This window comes from Mytilus trossulus, chromosome 11 (assembly GCF_036588685.1).
Source record: "Mytilus trossulus isolate FHL-02 chromosome 11, PNRI_Mtr1.1.1.hap1, whole genome shotgun sequence".
NCBI classification, from domain to species: domain Eukaryota; kingdom Metazoa; phylum Mollusca; class Bivalvia; order Mytilida; family Mytilidae; genus Mytilus; species Mytilus trossulus.
The window spans coordinates 53,984,006-54,000,670 of NC_086383.1; the positions used below are offsets into that span (position 1 = coordinate 53,984,006).

A 16,665-nucleotide genomic window follows, 5' to 3' on the forward strand; every position below is an offset into this window, starting at 1 on the left:
ATCAGTGTAGAAGTTAAACTTAATATACATTTTCCGTTTTTACAGGAAAATGATATGATTGCGTCTTAGATTTTATGCATAAAAAATTCCCAATAGGGATAAAAATTCCCAATTTGATGTTCAAGAGACCCATTTGAAAACACCTGGAATCATTCCTGATTATACAATCAAGGCAAGCTGTCACTGTCAAAACAATATGGCAGATCAACAAATCTCGCACAGGTAATCATGTCTTGTTCTAACAGTAAATGGACTGAAAGTCACAGGACAAAAAGTCACAGGTTATAAAGTCACAAATTTGATAGGACAAAAAGTCACAGGACAAAAAGTCACAAATAATTTGTTGACAATCATTTGAACATGTTGAATATATAGAGAAATGTATTGAAATGTTTACTTTTTAATACATATATTCATATTAAAGTTTAGGAAATGTGTCATTATACTTGAAAATGAAGATTTATTTCATTTTGATCATGGAAAACATATATTTCTTGGCACCATGAAGCCATTAAAGTGCCTAGCCACTTTGACATTTTGTTTTTTTAACATTTATTTGATCAACTTTGATATTTTTTTGATAAATTTTGTCATGTGTGTTGACCAAGTTTGTTTATATACATGTACAATAGTTTAAGAAAATTACAAAAATATTGTGTAAAAATAATTGTTTTCTTATTCAAAGAAAATAATCATAAAAAATTAACTGTGACTTTTTGTCCTGTGACTTTTTGTCCGTGACTTTTTGTCCTGTGACTTTTTGTCCTGTGACTTTTTGTCCGTGACTTTTTGTCTGTGACTTTTTGTCCTGTGACTTTCTGTCCTACATTCGTTCTAACGACCCGTCACTGTAATGTTGAGTATAATTACACTGATTTGTGTAATGGCTTCCAGTCCTGTAAGTATAATAGTCTCAGCTTCCATACCATTTCCATCTCTATCCAGAAAATCTGCCCTCATTCAATACGGCTGAAATAACCGTGAAGTGGCCCTCGCGGTAAGTGCAGCCATTACATTGAATAGGGGGCAGATTTTCATAATGGAGATAAAAATGGTTTGAAAAATACAGGAAACCATCATTAAAAGAGAACAGTTGCTTTGAAACATGTTTAGCCATTCCCTGTACTTTCATATCATTTCCACCTCTCTCCAGAAAATCTTCCCCTATACAATATCATGGTAGAAATAAATTGAAGCTGCCTTTTGTAAAGAAGAGGGAAATTTACATGTAAAATCATCATAATTTATACCAGTATATAACGACCTATTAGCGATGGTAGTATAATAAAGAAGCTTGTTTTGTTTACTTAATCTCTGAATCTCAAATTGTAGAGAACAGAAGAGACTTAATGAGTTTTTTTCCCGTAACTTACACAACTATTAAAAAAAAAATCACAATCTGGGTTCTTACTATATTAATATCATAAATATGTGACAAGAAGACGACAAGAAAACAAATTTAGAGAAATCAAATTATTTAGTCTATTAATTATTTTAAATAAACTTATATAGCCTATTAGGTTTCGATAGACCTTATCGCTTTTTCTCATCACTTGGCATCCATCGTTGTGGTCCTTTAACTTTTACAAAATTCTTCTCCTCTGAAACCACTGGGCCAAATAAAACCAAACTTGGCCTTAATTATCCTTGGGTATCTAGATTAAAATATGTATCTGATGACCCCACCCATCAACCAAGATGGCCACCATGGCTTAAGATAGAACATGGGGGTAAAATGCAGTCTTTATACGACTCCAAAAAAATTTGTGTTCGTATAATGGTATGATGTCGTAGGCATCGTCCGAAGACACATTTGGTTTCCGTACAATAACTTAAGTTTAAATGAATTGATAACTATGAAATTTTTACAGAAGGTTCAATACCACTACAGGAAGGTTGGAATTGATTTTGGGGGTTATGGTACTAACTGTTTAGGAATAAGCATGATTAGGGGCCAAAAACTAGCATTTTTGTAGTTTCCGGACAATTACTTCTGTGTAAGTATATGGATCTCTCTGAAATTATACCGCAAGGTTCCATATCACAAAGGGAAGGCTGGGATTGAGTTTGGGGGTATTTGTCCCAAATGTTAAGGAATTAGGGGCCAAAAAGGGGGAAAAAACAGCATTTTTGTAGTTTCCAGACAATAACTGGTATTAAAGTGCATGGATCTCTCTTAAATTGTACTTCAAGGTACCAAACCACAAAGGGAAGGCTGGGATTGAGTTTGGGGTATTTGCCCCAAACGCCAAAGAATTAGGGGCCAAAAAGGGAAAAAAACCCAGCATTTTTGTAGTTTCCAGACAATAACTTGTGTTAATGTGTATGGATCTCTCTAAAATTGTAATTAAAGGTACCATACCTCAAAGGGAAGGCTGGGATTGAGTTTGTGGGTAATTACTCCTAGGGTGGGGGGGTTAAAAAAAATATTTGGGGAGGGATTTTTTTATGGCCCCGCAAGGAAGTTGTCAGTGCCATATTGTTTTATCCTTGACAGATATTCCGTAATTCCGATATTTCGAAATTCTGAAACTCCATCATTCTGTAATTCCGTAATTCCGTCATACAGCAACAAACCATTTTACAGAGTTTTTTTCTAAACGCCTTCAGATAATGGGCTGATAATGGTATGTGAGTTAACCATGATGAGTTACAGATCAAGTTTAAGTTTCGTTCGGCTCCCCAAATTTTTTCTGACATTGCGGGCTTTGGACTTTGTTATTGAAATCACAGTTATACAGATTTTTTTTCTATACGCCTCCAGATTTTGACCTGATCAGGGTTCGACACTAACGGTAGTCCGGTGCCCTCCTAAAATCTAGGAGGACTACCAAAACATGGTTAATCAGTAGTCCTGTGGACCACCTGGAATTTTGTGTATGATCTGGCTATTCTAATGCTAAAAACTGGAATAAAAAGTTCTCCTAATAAATTTTATATATTTCAAAAACAGTGATGGCAAATGTCGTAATGTACGTGAATTTCCATTATGTTTTGATATTATGAAAGCACTTTTGAGATCCAGGTTTCTCATCAGAATCATCTTAGTGTTTGTAACACATGGGTTTTTCAATGTAAAAAGTACCATCATTGTTTACGTTTCTTTCCCCTCCCTGAAAAGTAACTTCCTGTTTGAAAATGTCTGACAACCAAAATATATGTGATTGAAAAACTGCAGAAAAGACAACAAAGGTCAGCAATAAAAACGTACATGTGTTAAAAAAACTTCCAAATTTGGATAGAAAAATCATTCCACCCAAAAAAACAAAAACAAACAGCAATGAACAGGTTGAGGTAGTTTTAAAACTGATATTTTTGTTTGAGGCTTTCCTGTTAAAAAAAATCACATGTATGCCATTGAAAATGGTATTAAAGGCATTTTGATTCAGGAACTTATCGGTTATCCACTGAATGGATTTCAACAGTGATGATTAAGATGACCTCTAGTACACAAACAAAGACAATGTTTTGATGATCACTTCAACAAAATCTTATAAACTCTTTGAATAATTAATGGAAAATTAAAACTTCATCTGATTTTTCTTTTTTTTTCTAAATAATTCTGGAATAAAATGTCAATGATTTGTCCTCCTAACAAGGTCTTAGAAGTTGTCTCAGATTGCAGGATTTTGCATCTCATCATTTTTCAAAATTTCCTTGAGGGAAAAGTTCAGTTGGAATAAAATTGATTCACCACTGAATGTTAACTTTTATCTGAAAAAAAACCCAACAATATATTTTAAAAACTGAATGTTAACTTTTATCTGAAAAAAACCCCCAATATATTTTAAAAACTCAAATGAACATTTGTGTGCTTTTGAGGTGCTCAGATGGCAGTTTTCATAATTTTTGGGGTTTTTTTTCCTAAAAATTTTCTATTTTTTCTTTCATTGATTTTAATTACTGATTTATATATAAAAGTAACAAATACTGACATGGCAGGAGATACACACCAAACAAGATGTGTAAATTATTATATATATAACAGATTAACTAAGAATTGTGCAACAGCACAGTATTGCACAATAGCAAGAAATCTTCAATTGCGCAATACAAAGAAATCTTCAAATGCACAGTATTACGCAATAGCGAGACATTTTCACTTGCATAGTATTGCGCAATAGCACAGTATTATGCAATAGCTAGAAATCTTCATTTGCACAGTATTGCGCAATAGCAAGAAATCTTCAATTGCTTAGTATTGCACAATAGCAAGAAATCTTCAAGTGCACAATAGCAAGAAACTTCAATTGCACAGTGTTGCACAATAGCAAGAAATCGCACAATAACTTTAGTATAAGTAAATAGAAATCTGTGAAATTTAAACACAAGGTTTATGACCACAAAATGGAGGTCAGAATTGATTTTTGGGGTTATCATGGTTATGGTCCCAACAGTTTAGGAACCATTTTCTAGTTTCCAGACAATAATTTGTGGAATGGTGTATGGATCTCTCTGAAATTATACCACAAGTTTCCATACCACAAAGGGATGGTAAAATTGGCTTGAAATCATAAATGTAATAAAACAGATTGTAAACTAAAAGGAAATATATTCAGCAAACTGAAATCCACAAATAAGTCAACATCCACAAAGCGTCAATTAGAGAGCCGTGGTGTAGTGGTTAGTGCATCGGACTACTAACACAAAGGTTCCTGGTTCGATTCCCGTTTGGGATGAAAATTTCAGGAACTCAATTTTCGGCTCTCCCTTGACACCATTTGCAAGTATGGTCTTGAGGAAACGATGATAGTCCGTCGGACGGGGACGATAAATGGCTGACCCATGTTAAGAGAGAGCCACATCTCTTGCACGTTAAAGACACCCTTGTAGATTTCGAAAAAGAGTAGGCTAATGCCGCTACAAGGCAGCACTCGCACCCGCAAAGTGGAAAGGGATTAATATAAGTTGCAAAAACTTGTTTCCCAATCCACTATAAATAAATATGTTTAAACTAAACTAAACTAAATTATCAGTGTTCCAACTGTCTTATATCACCTTCCTCAGCTGAGCCCTTCATAAAACTGCTTATCACGGCATTGTGACGTCAAAAACTTTAACCCAGCCTTTATAACTTTGACTCTGACATATCACCGACGATTAATGAATAAACACACTTATCAAGTTATTTTCCTGTTTGCTGGTGAAACAAAGAAAAACTCTTTTCACGCAAAATCCACAAATACAATCAGATAAATCAATTTTCATCATATTCAAATTGTAAAATGTCAGTTGCTCGACACAATATTAATCTTTTTTTAACTCGTTCACTGTGCTCACTCACATAAATAGAGATTAATACATGGCCTTTTCCATATCAGCCTGGGTATCATCCCGAGACCCCCATATCAGCCCGAGACAGAGTCGAGGCGCTGATATGGGTCGAGGGATGATACCCAGGCTGATATGGAAAAGGCCATGTATTAATCGCTTTATCATATATACTTCCGACAATAGTTTTATGTAAGGAAAAAAACCAAATGCAACAACTAAAACAGTCAAAAACTTTATTAAGAAGTTATAAGTTATAAATTCAATATACTATAATTGTCAACTAACAGCATCACTACCTCCATATATATGTACATTGTATGGTAACATTTCCTATAGAGGCATTTTGAAACATTGAATATTTGGAAGAGTTTCATGATCATTATAACTCCATGTTTGTTGTACTATAAATTGATTCATAATTGCCAATGGCATTTGTTAGCAAGTACTAAACTATCCCCACAAAAGTTCCGTAAATTTTGACGTCGTCATCAATATCTGACGTCACAATGGAAAAATAACAACCGATACCAGAAACACCGGAAGTAACTTGCACGAGATGCACGAGACGCCCCTGATATGGGTTATCAGACCGGGCTGATATGGGTTATCAGCCTGGGTGGGAAATTATGGCTTGTGTACTTCCGTTCGTTACACATATGCAAAAGCTATCATATTAATGCTAAGTATATGATAAATAGAGAATAATACATGGCAAAATCTGTATCTCATGCCGTATCATCCCGAGATACCAATATCAGCCCGAGGGATGATATTGTCAAATGTGATACGGATTTTGCCATGATTTTTACGCTTTATCATATATTTAAAAAGGAGAATATATACATTGTAGGAACTGCTTTCTGATCCCTATCACCTGGGTTACCTTCAGATTTACTTGTGCCTAGTTTTAAAAAAGCTTGAAAAGAACTGCTTAATTATTCATCCGAACCACCTGGGTTACCTTACAATTTGCGTCCTGTTGTTCATAGAAATATTTTGTAGATTGTATTATTTTGTGTTTTGTATGGTATTTCATTGAATTCTTTTTTATAGTTGAATTTCATGTGCCAGAAAATATGAAAGCTTGATGTCTGTGACGTCAAATGCCAAACAATGATGTCATTCGATAAATGATATCACATCCTAATGACCGTTTCATTTAGGACCCATTGAGGAAAAAGATTTTTTCTTGAGAATCTTGCATAAATTAAAACATTGACTTCATGTAAATTTAGTCAGAATCACTTCTGTCATATATGAGAAATTTGAGTAGGGGTGTGATAAAGGGTGCGCATCAAAGTTGAGTAATACGGATTAAACAGCAGGCTATTTATCAAATATTCAAAACTACTGTATAAATTTTACTACTAAATATATGATAAATCTTAATATTGTGACTCACAGCTGATATTTTTCAATATCAATATGCAGGCAACCTGATACTGTGATAATCGGTACACAGGAGTTATTGCCCTTGAAAGATGGTTTTTATCCATATTTTTCATTTTTTTATAGAAATCATTATACTGTGGATTCATTTATTTTCGTGGGTATCAATTTTTCGTGGATTGAGGAAAACTTAATTTTTTGTGGATATATTTGAATTCATGGTTTGCCGATTTCAGCTGTGTACAAAGCCTATAGAAAATTTGTAATTCATTGAAAATATGAATTCCTGGTTCACCTGTCCCCAAGAAAACCACGAAAATTGGTATCCAACGAATAATAATGAATCCATAGTAGACAGAATCAAGTTATGAAAATGCAAAAATGTTTAGCACAATAAGATCTACAAATAAGTCAACATTCAGCAGAATTAGAGCTACTAATCAGTCTCATCCCCAAAACTGTCAACATACTTCTAATAAACTATATAGAAGTTATTTCCCCTTACTGATGATTTTTATCCATATATATAATATTTTGCAATTTTGTCAAAAACTATTGGAGTTAGCAAGGAACTTTAAATAAGATCAGCAAAATAAGATCTGCAAGTACATTGAAGTAAGTCAACATGGCCAAATTGTCATACTAGTAATATGACTTATTGCCTTTAACATGTTAAAACTGATTGCAATAAAGGAAAAAATAAGCATCAAAATGGCATAGTTTTACCAGATGAGTGATTCAGGCTCTTGAGAGCCTCTTGTTTATTTTATCAGAAAGCTGAAAGGGAACAAAGTGCTAGAGTTGGGGTTTTAAATAGGGTCTGCCAGGAAAACAACCACACATATATTTGTTTGTCCTTAAGAAACATGCTAGAAATAAAGTATTAGGGATGACTATCTGGTGGTGGCAGCAGAAACTTTTTTTTTATAAAGTTTTATACTTCAGAGCGTAGAAGACCTGGATGCTTCATACCTAGTACAAATAAAAATGAAATATATACAGATTCCTTATGTTAAAAGTGTCCGTTGTCCTGTGAACAAAAAAAAGCACTGCCTTTAATATAACTTGTCCCCAAATCATCTGGGTCTAACAAGCACTATTTGTAATGGTGTTTTTGTGTCTGAAAGATAATAAACACATGACTAGTGTGCTCGCAGTTTGGTTGATGAAATTTAATAATAAACATAATAAATCAGATATATAGTAAAAATGATACATATTTTAAGATTAAACATGTATAGTCATATCAGTATTAGTTGTATCAAACCATATAAATAATATCGATTACATTTATAGTTCTCCATGTTCTCAGGGTTTTAATCGGGTTCATGTGGAGATATTGGGATATTATTGTACCCAAGAAATTCAAAGCCATAAACAATTTATTTCTTTTAAAAAGAGGTGAAAGCATTGACTTTTCTGATTGGTAGTTTGTTATTTCAAACACAAAACTTTATGAAACATTTTCTTTCACCTCCGGTACTTGTTACCCGAGAGCTTACATCAAAGCATTCTGCTTTCGGCATGACACTGTCACACAATATCTCCCATTTGAGACAACCTGGATAACAACAGGCTGTCATGATATGATGAATTTGTCATAAAACTCTTCCACTGAGCTTTGTATGATACTATGGAAGGTAATACTTTTCTTTTTTCATTCATGACAAGTAAATACAATTTCAGGAAATTTTAACGAAGATATATAATCATGATAATTAATTAGTTACATGTATTTTATATTTTCAGTTTGAAGATCTGCTATTTATATTTATTTGATTCAAGGTCCATATAATTCATTACTATACATTCTATAGGTGAGTGAACATTATATTTATATATTGGACATTTAATGATTTATTTTATCAATTGAAACTCTGAAATATATTGAAATTTTAAATGTTTAAATGGGAGATAATCCAGAGCTAGCGAATTCATTCTAAGTAGCATTACACCAGTGTATTTAATGTTGTTGGAACAAGATTAACAAAAGTTGTATTCAGCAGCTTTTGTATAAAAAGAGATAAAAAATAAAATGACATAATTCCGAAATTAATTGCATTTGGATGTCAAAACTAATGAAACATTGCAAACATTACAAATAGAGTTGTTAACTATGAAATCAAATTGTGCTTCATGAATGTAAGATGGGAGGTCTATGTCGATGAGACAGCAACCAATCAACAAAAGAAGTCAAATAAACTCATCATAGATACCAGAACTAAATTTAGTATGTGTTTTTATATAGTAAACAAGACACAAAAAACAAAGAATGCATCCTGTAATTATCTTATCCCAGAACTAAATTTAGTATATACGCCAGACGCACGTTTTGTCTACAAAAGACTCATCAGTGACGCTCGAATCCAAAAAAGTTAAAAAGGCAAAATAAAGTACGAAGTTGAAGAGCCTTGAGGACCAAAATTCCTAAAAGTTTTGCCAAATACAGCTAAGGTAATCTATGCCTGAGGTAGAAAAGCCTCAGTATTTCAAATAATTCAAAAATTTGTAAACAGTTAATTTATAAATATAACCATATCAATGACAATTCATGTCAGCACAAAATGGTATTTAACAATAGACAAGTGTCTCTATAACATGTTTTTATATCATTTATATTTTCAGTTTCAACATCTATAATGTCTATTATTGATATTTTTTTGATCATTGTCCAGTCCCTGTGATCCTTGTCCAGTCCTTGTGGTCATTGTCCAGTCCCTGTGATCCTTGTCCAGTCCTTGGGATCATTGTCCAGTCCTTTGTATCATTGTCCAGTCCTTGTTATCCTTGTCCAGTCGATGTGATCCTTGTCTAGTTGAGTTACTATTGTAGGTAGGTGATATGATCATTTACTACTGAAATTTATTTCAAAGGAGAGGCGAATGTATAATTTTTACTCTAACAGGGGGAGATAATGAACAGATACATTTCACACTCAAAATATCACAACACCTGTGTTTTTATATAGTAAACAAGACACAAAAAACAAAGAATGCATCCTGTAAAAGTGAAGGTTTAAAGGTCTATATCAATGAGACAGCAACCAATCAATGAAAGAGGTCAAAATGGTATCAAACAATAGACAACCATCTGTTTGACATGTGTTTATTATTTCAAACTGAAATAGAAACATTTATATTCTCATTTTACAAATCTATTATCAGTATTTATTTGATCACTGTCCAGTCAAGTTGATCCTTGTCCAGTCAAGATGATACCTATCCAGCCAAGTTGATCCCTCTCCAGTCAAGTTGATACCTGTCCAGTCAAGTTGATCATTGACCAGTTTATTTGATCCCAGTCCAGTCAAACTGCTGTTATAGGTAAGTGTATATATGTATATGAACTATATTTTCATATATAGGATAATTTTCTACTGAAATGTGTTTCAAAAGAGTGGCCAATGTAGAATTTTAACTCTAACAAGGGTAGATATTAATTGACATATATTTTACATTCAAATATCACAACACCTGTGAATTTAGCTCACCTGGCCCATAGGGCCAAGTGAGCTTTACTCATAACTTGGTGTCCGTCGTTTGTTAACTTTTACAAAAATCTTTGCCTCTGAAACTACTAGGCCAAATTAAAACAATCTTGGCCTAAATCTTCCTTAGGGTATATAGTTTAAAAAATGTATCCGATGACCCCGCCCATCAACCAAGTTGGCCGCCATGGCTAAAAATAGAACATGGGGGGTAAAATGCAGTTTTTGGCTGATATCTCAGAAACTAAAGCATTTAGAGCAAATCTGACAAGGGGTATACATGTTCATCAGGTCAGGATCTATCTGCCCTGAAATTTTCAGGCACATCAGAAAACTCCTTGTTGGGTTGCAGCCCATGAATTGGTAATTTTAGAGAAATTTTGAAGTTTTTGGTTATTATCTTGAATATTATAATAGATAGAGATAAACTGTAAACAGCATTAATGTTCAGCAAAGTAAGATTTACAAATAAGTCAAATGACTGAAATGGTCAGTTGACCCCTCTAGGAGTTATTGCCCTTTATAGTCAATTTTTAATAATTTTTCGTAAATCTTAGTAATCTTTTACAAAAATCTTCTACTCTGAAACTATAGGGCCAAATTAAACCAAACTTGGCCCCAATCATCATTGGGGTATCTTGTTTAAAAAATGTGTCCAGTGACCCGGCCAACCAACCAAGATGGCCGCCATGGCTAAAAATAGAACATAGGGATAAAATGCAGTTTTTGGCTTATAACTCAATAACCAAAGCATTTAGAGCAAATCTGACATGGGACTAAATTGTTTATCGGTCAAGCTCTATCTGCCCTGAAATTTTCAGATGGATCAGACAACCGGTTGTTGGGTTGCTGTCCCTGAATTGGTAATTTTTAGGAAATTTTGCCTTTTTTTGTTATTATCTTGAATATTATTAAAGATAGAGATATACTGTAAACAGCAATAATGTACAACAAAGTAAGACCTAAAAATAAGTAAACATGACCAAGATGGTCAATTGACCCCCTGGGTCAAGTTCATTATAGATACAGATAATTGTAAGCGGCAAGAATTTCAGTAAAGTAAGATGTACAAACACATCACCATCACCAAAACACAATTTTGTCATGAATCCATCTGCGTCCTTTGTTTAATATTCACATAGACCAAGGTGAGCGACACAGGCTCTTTAGAGCCTCTAGTTATATAGACTAATTAGACTGTTGGTTTTCCTGTTTGAATAGTTTTACACTAGTCACTTTTGGGGCCCTTTATAGCTTGCTGTTCGGTGTGAGCCAAGGCTCCATGTTGAAGGCCGTACTTTGACCTATAATGGTTTACTTTTACAAATTGTGACTTGGATTGAGAGTTGTCTCATTGGCACTCATACCACATCTTCTATATCTAATGAATGTCTTATCTGACACTGACTGTCTTTGCCTAAATTTAGTACTATTTTCATCAAAGGAAGAAAGGACACTGTCGATGGTTTCGTCTAAAATGTGACGCATATTCAGAGTTGTTGCCTTCTTCAATAAGGAATTAATAATGTGGCTTGCTTAATTTCTTGCTTCTGCACAGTGGTCTGTTGTCAAATAGATCAACAAAATACACGACTTTGTTACTTGGCATTGATTTTCCCTGCCCCTCAGACTCATGTCTGCTAAAGAAAATTTTATAAACTGCTTCGTTATGTTTATCAGGGATACAGGTTTGGGTAACTGATAATTTCTTCTAACAAAGACCTAGATCAGATATTTGATGTAAACATCCTCTATATTTCTAGAACGAAAGTAGCTTAACTAATATCATGAATATTACAAAAATAGATTTACGCAACAAAAATTTATCAATAAGGGTAAATAACACTCACAATAGCAACAAATAGGGCCGTGAAGGCATAGTTTTGACATATAATTTGGTTTTCCTTTGCATGAATTGGGTTTTTGAACCATGCAATTGTCAGTTGAATTGGTTTTCAATTGTTTTCATTGCTTAATCGTGAATATATGCAGCTTATCTAGAGCTCTGAAAAGTGAAGGTTTAGAGGTCTATATCAATGAGACAGCAACCAATCAATAAAAGAGGGCAAAATAGAATCAAACAATACACAAGCATCTTTATAACATGTGATTATTTCAACCTGAAATAGAAACATTTATATTCTCATTTTAAGCATCTGTCATCAGTATTTATTTGATCCCTGTCCAGTCAAGTTGTTCCCTGTCCAGTCAAGGTGGTGTTTATATAGGTAAATAAGTGTCCAGTCCATTTGATCTCTGTCAAGTCATGGCTGTTATTATAGGTAAGTGTAAATCATATGTGAATTATATAGGATCCTTTAATTACTACTGAAATTTGTTTCTGAAATTAGTTTCAACTGTAAAATATGCAAACTCTTAAAGGGGAGATAATTAACAAATAGTTTTAACATTCAAAATACCCAAGACTAATAATTTATAGTAAACAAGACACACACATCAGAAAACATGATGACATCATTGCAAAATTATTTTCCTTCAAAAAAAGATTGGTAGAACTTATGTGTAAACTTGGGGTAAAGTATAAAATAAAATGTGAGGTATTTGTTGGAGCTAAATCAACTATCTTAAAAAGAAAGCAGAACACAGTCATACTGTTAAACGTTTACTTCATCTAAATGGAGAGCTAAGGCAACGTTCTACACTTACATCAACCCTATATAAAATAGGTAAAATACAACATCATAACTCCCGCAATATTTTCAACAGTATATGTCAATGAGAACGCAACCCAACAAAGTAAAAACGGACATGTGTAGAGGTCAATATATAGTCAACGAAAAAAAAAAACAAATGACAAGGTCTTGATTTTCATGAAGCTGGCCATAAGGTTAAGGATTTATTCATGTTAATGAAAAAGTTAAAAAAAAATATACCTTTATTGTTCATAATTGTTGATAAAGAAACATTCATATATATCACAACAGTTACTGAAAACAAAAAGTACCGATAAAAGTATTATTAAGTCACAGTGATACATATATTTTACATATATCAGACTTAAATAAGTAAATATGATTTATCAATATTTTTCAGAGATGCTTTAGATGATGCCACTTTCTTACTGATAAATTTAGCTGACCTCAGTTTTCATCAAATTAGTATGTATTGTATCATATATATGTTTTAGTTCACCTGGCATTCTCATCGCTTAGCGTCAGTTGTCACGTTGTTGTTAAATTTCTACAAAAATCTATCCTGAAACTATTGGGACAAATTTAACAAAAAATCATCATTAGCGTATTTTGTTTTAATAATGTGTCAGATGATCCTGCCTGCCAACCAGCTTTGCTGACACGGCTAAAAATATAACATAGGTGTAAATTGCAAGTTTGTCTATTATCTTGAAAACTAGTATTAATAGAGAAAATCGGACAAGACAGTTCAGAACGTTGAGATCTACCTGCTGTTCATTTACATCAAAGCTGTCAGAAGACTTCTTATAGGAGTTATTGCCCTTAAATGTCAAATTTTACTGGTTTTTTTTTGAATTTCTGCTTATTATTTTCCAAAGTATAATAGATGAAGATAAACTTTTATATGGAAAAATTATCTGACACAAGATCTACAAATAAGACAAACATAGCTGAAATCGTCAGGCAACTCCATATTTTAGTCATTGCTCTTTGAAGACCAATTTTACAATTTTTTGCAACTTTGATTAATAATCTACTCCTCTAAAACTACTGGCCACAATCATTATTATCATATATATTTAAACAAATATGTCCGATGGCCCTGTCTGCAAACTAACATGGTTGACATGGCTTAAAAAATAGAACATGGGGTAAAATGCAAGTTTTGTCTATCTTGAAAAATGATATGAAGAGTGACAATCTGACAATAGCAGACATGTTCTTAATTTTAAGAGCTTCCTGTTGTCTATTTATGTCAAAACTGTCTGACAACATCTTTCAGGAGTAATTAAATGTAAAATTTTACTATTTATTTTTATTTTTGCTGATTATTTTGAAATTTTTAATAGATAGAAAGAACATTTAATAACCCCCGTTTTACCCTTGAAACTTAAGAAAAAAAATTCATTTATGCTTTATACGCAGGGGCTTTCTGGAAAATCCCAACTTGAAACTCGGTAAAATGCTTCCATTGAAAATTATTTCTTTTTCGGAGACAAATTGAACTCCAGTCCTGGTTGATTACAGGATAATGAAAATAGTATTGCAGAATAAATAATTTGGCCAACGATGTTTGATTCTTTATTGTTTGTTGAATGTGTTTGATTAAGAAAAACAACAGGAAGTGTTAAATCGGGGAAGTTGTTTAAATGCAAATCGTAGTTGGTGAATCTTGTACGGAATACAGAATCATTATAAATATTCTTAAATACACAATAGATAAATAAATTTTAATATTTATGTTGCTCAATAAGTGCAGAAATAAATATTAATATCTGCTAATTTTTTGTCTCGCCTTGACGGAGTCAAAAAGCTATACATAGGTATGCTGTTTCCGGTGGCATCGTCGGCGTCAACAATGTATTAGTTTGTGATAAGGTCTAGTTTATGGTGAACCACAAGTGGTAGGTCAATCATATTTGGTATCCACTTGTATAAGCATCTGAAAACAACTGAAATGATATATACATTATGAAAAAATGTTAAAGGTATGTTATTGAGCACTAAACACAGGCAAGGCTCAGTATCACTCATTTCAGTATTTACCATTTCAGAGTTGTGGTTGTTGATAATTTTCAATTAGCAGAAACAATTAGCCTGGCAATTATTACTCAACAGATTTATACATTTATTTTTCTATTTTAGGAAATATGGAAGATTGGAATGAGGTAAGATGTTTTCTTCTTTAAAGTCAAACAGTCGAGTGATTTTTGTCGAATCTGCAACATTTATTTCGCGAAAGTGAGACAATGTGATCCTAGATTCCCTCGACGGCCTCAACATTAAGGTTCATTCTGTTGTTTAATTTTTTTTTAGACATCAAGCTTTTTTATGAACAAAATACTGTAACCATTATAACTCGTGCAATACAGCATTTTATTTTTTAACTGCTAGCTCAACATGGGAAAGAAGTGACGAAGACCCCTAAACGCATGAATGATGTTCACTAAAACAAAAAAGTTTTTGAAGGAAATGCAATGTTCTCAAAAGAGGTCTATTCATTTTAATTACCCAAGCTTACCTATTGTTTGTCATAAAACTTGGAAGTAGTGTTTAGCACCTGTAAAAACACATATGTGTCAAATATGTCCCCGCTGAAAAAAAGACTACTTGATCATTAAATAGTTACTATTTATTAATTTCTTTTTCTTGATTGAAAATATGTTTTTGGGCTAAAATATTAAAAACAACACTGTTATTTCTTTAACAGAGTAAGCTCAGAGACATTCAAAAATAAATCTGTCAAAAAAATTATATCATCAAACATACAAATATTACACTGCTCCTTTCCAAGTTGTTATAAATTCCATGTTTATATTGAAAATATTGAAACACAATTTTCACTCAGATTAGCTATTTTATGTGATGATCAAATGTTTAAAAAAAAGTGTTTTTCTTCTTCAAAACTTAGGAACAGTATACAATGTAATCATAAAAATGCATAAGCAGGGTTTCTTCTAGGTCTATTTTCTTTTTCACCACCTCTTTTGTCAAAACAATATATTTTTCGCTACTTTCAATGTCTCCCTTGTGTTAACCAATAAAAATCAGTCATTTTAAAGTATAGTTATTGTCTGGCATTAGCGTGAAAAACATTTAAGTTACTACACTCTTTACATTTTGTTAAATGTTTTACATTTTGTTTAATGTAACCTCTATTTCTTACTTACAGAAACTCATTGAAGCTGCTAAAAATGGAAGAGTAGAAGAATTGAAGCTTTGCCTAGCAAATGGAGCAAACATTGATTTTAAAGTAGGTAATCTTGTAACATTGAATATCAAATAGGTAAACTTGTAACATTGAATATCAAGTAGGTAAATTTGTAACATAGTAGGTAAACTTGTCATGACACAACAATGGTGTTCAACACAAAACACGATACATTATGACTTAACACTGATTTTCAACACAGAACATGAGACACATCATGACAAACAAATATAACAACACATTGTCTGGACCTGACTACTCAGAGTAAATAGACATACAAATATAACAACACACAACACATGGTCTGGACCTGACCTGATTACTCAGAGTAAATAGACAAACAAATATAACATCTAACAACACATGGCCTGGACCTGACTACTCAGAGTAAATAGAAAAATAAATATAATAACAAACAACACTTGGTCTGGACCAGACCTGACTACTCAGAGTAAAAAGACAAACAAATATAACAACACACAATACATGGACTGGACCTGACTACTCAGAGTAAATAGACAAACAAATATAACAACACACAACACATGGTCTGGACCTGACTACTCAGAGTAAATAGACAAACAAATATAATAACAAACAACACTTTGTCTGGACCTGACCTCTCAGAGTAAATAGACAAACAAATATAA

The 16,665-nt window shown here is 32.9% G+C and overlaps 1 long non-coding RNA gene across 1 annotated transcript; it reads left to right on the forward strand.

Moving 5' to 3' along the window:
* Positions 1–9,294: 9,294 nt before the first annotated feature.
* Positions 9,295–16,059, forward strand: LOC134690462 (uncharacterized). Its single transcript, XR_010101936.1, has 6 exons — positions 9,295–9,495; positions 9,828–9,986; positions 12,304–12,432; positions 13,205–13,269; positions 14,950–14,972; positions 15,977–16,059. It is a non-coding gene; the product is annotated as an uncharacterized LOC134690462 (long non-coding RNA).
* The last annotated feature ends 606 nt before the right edge of the window (positions 16,060–16,665 follow it).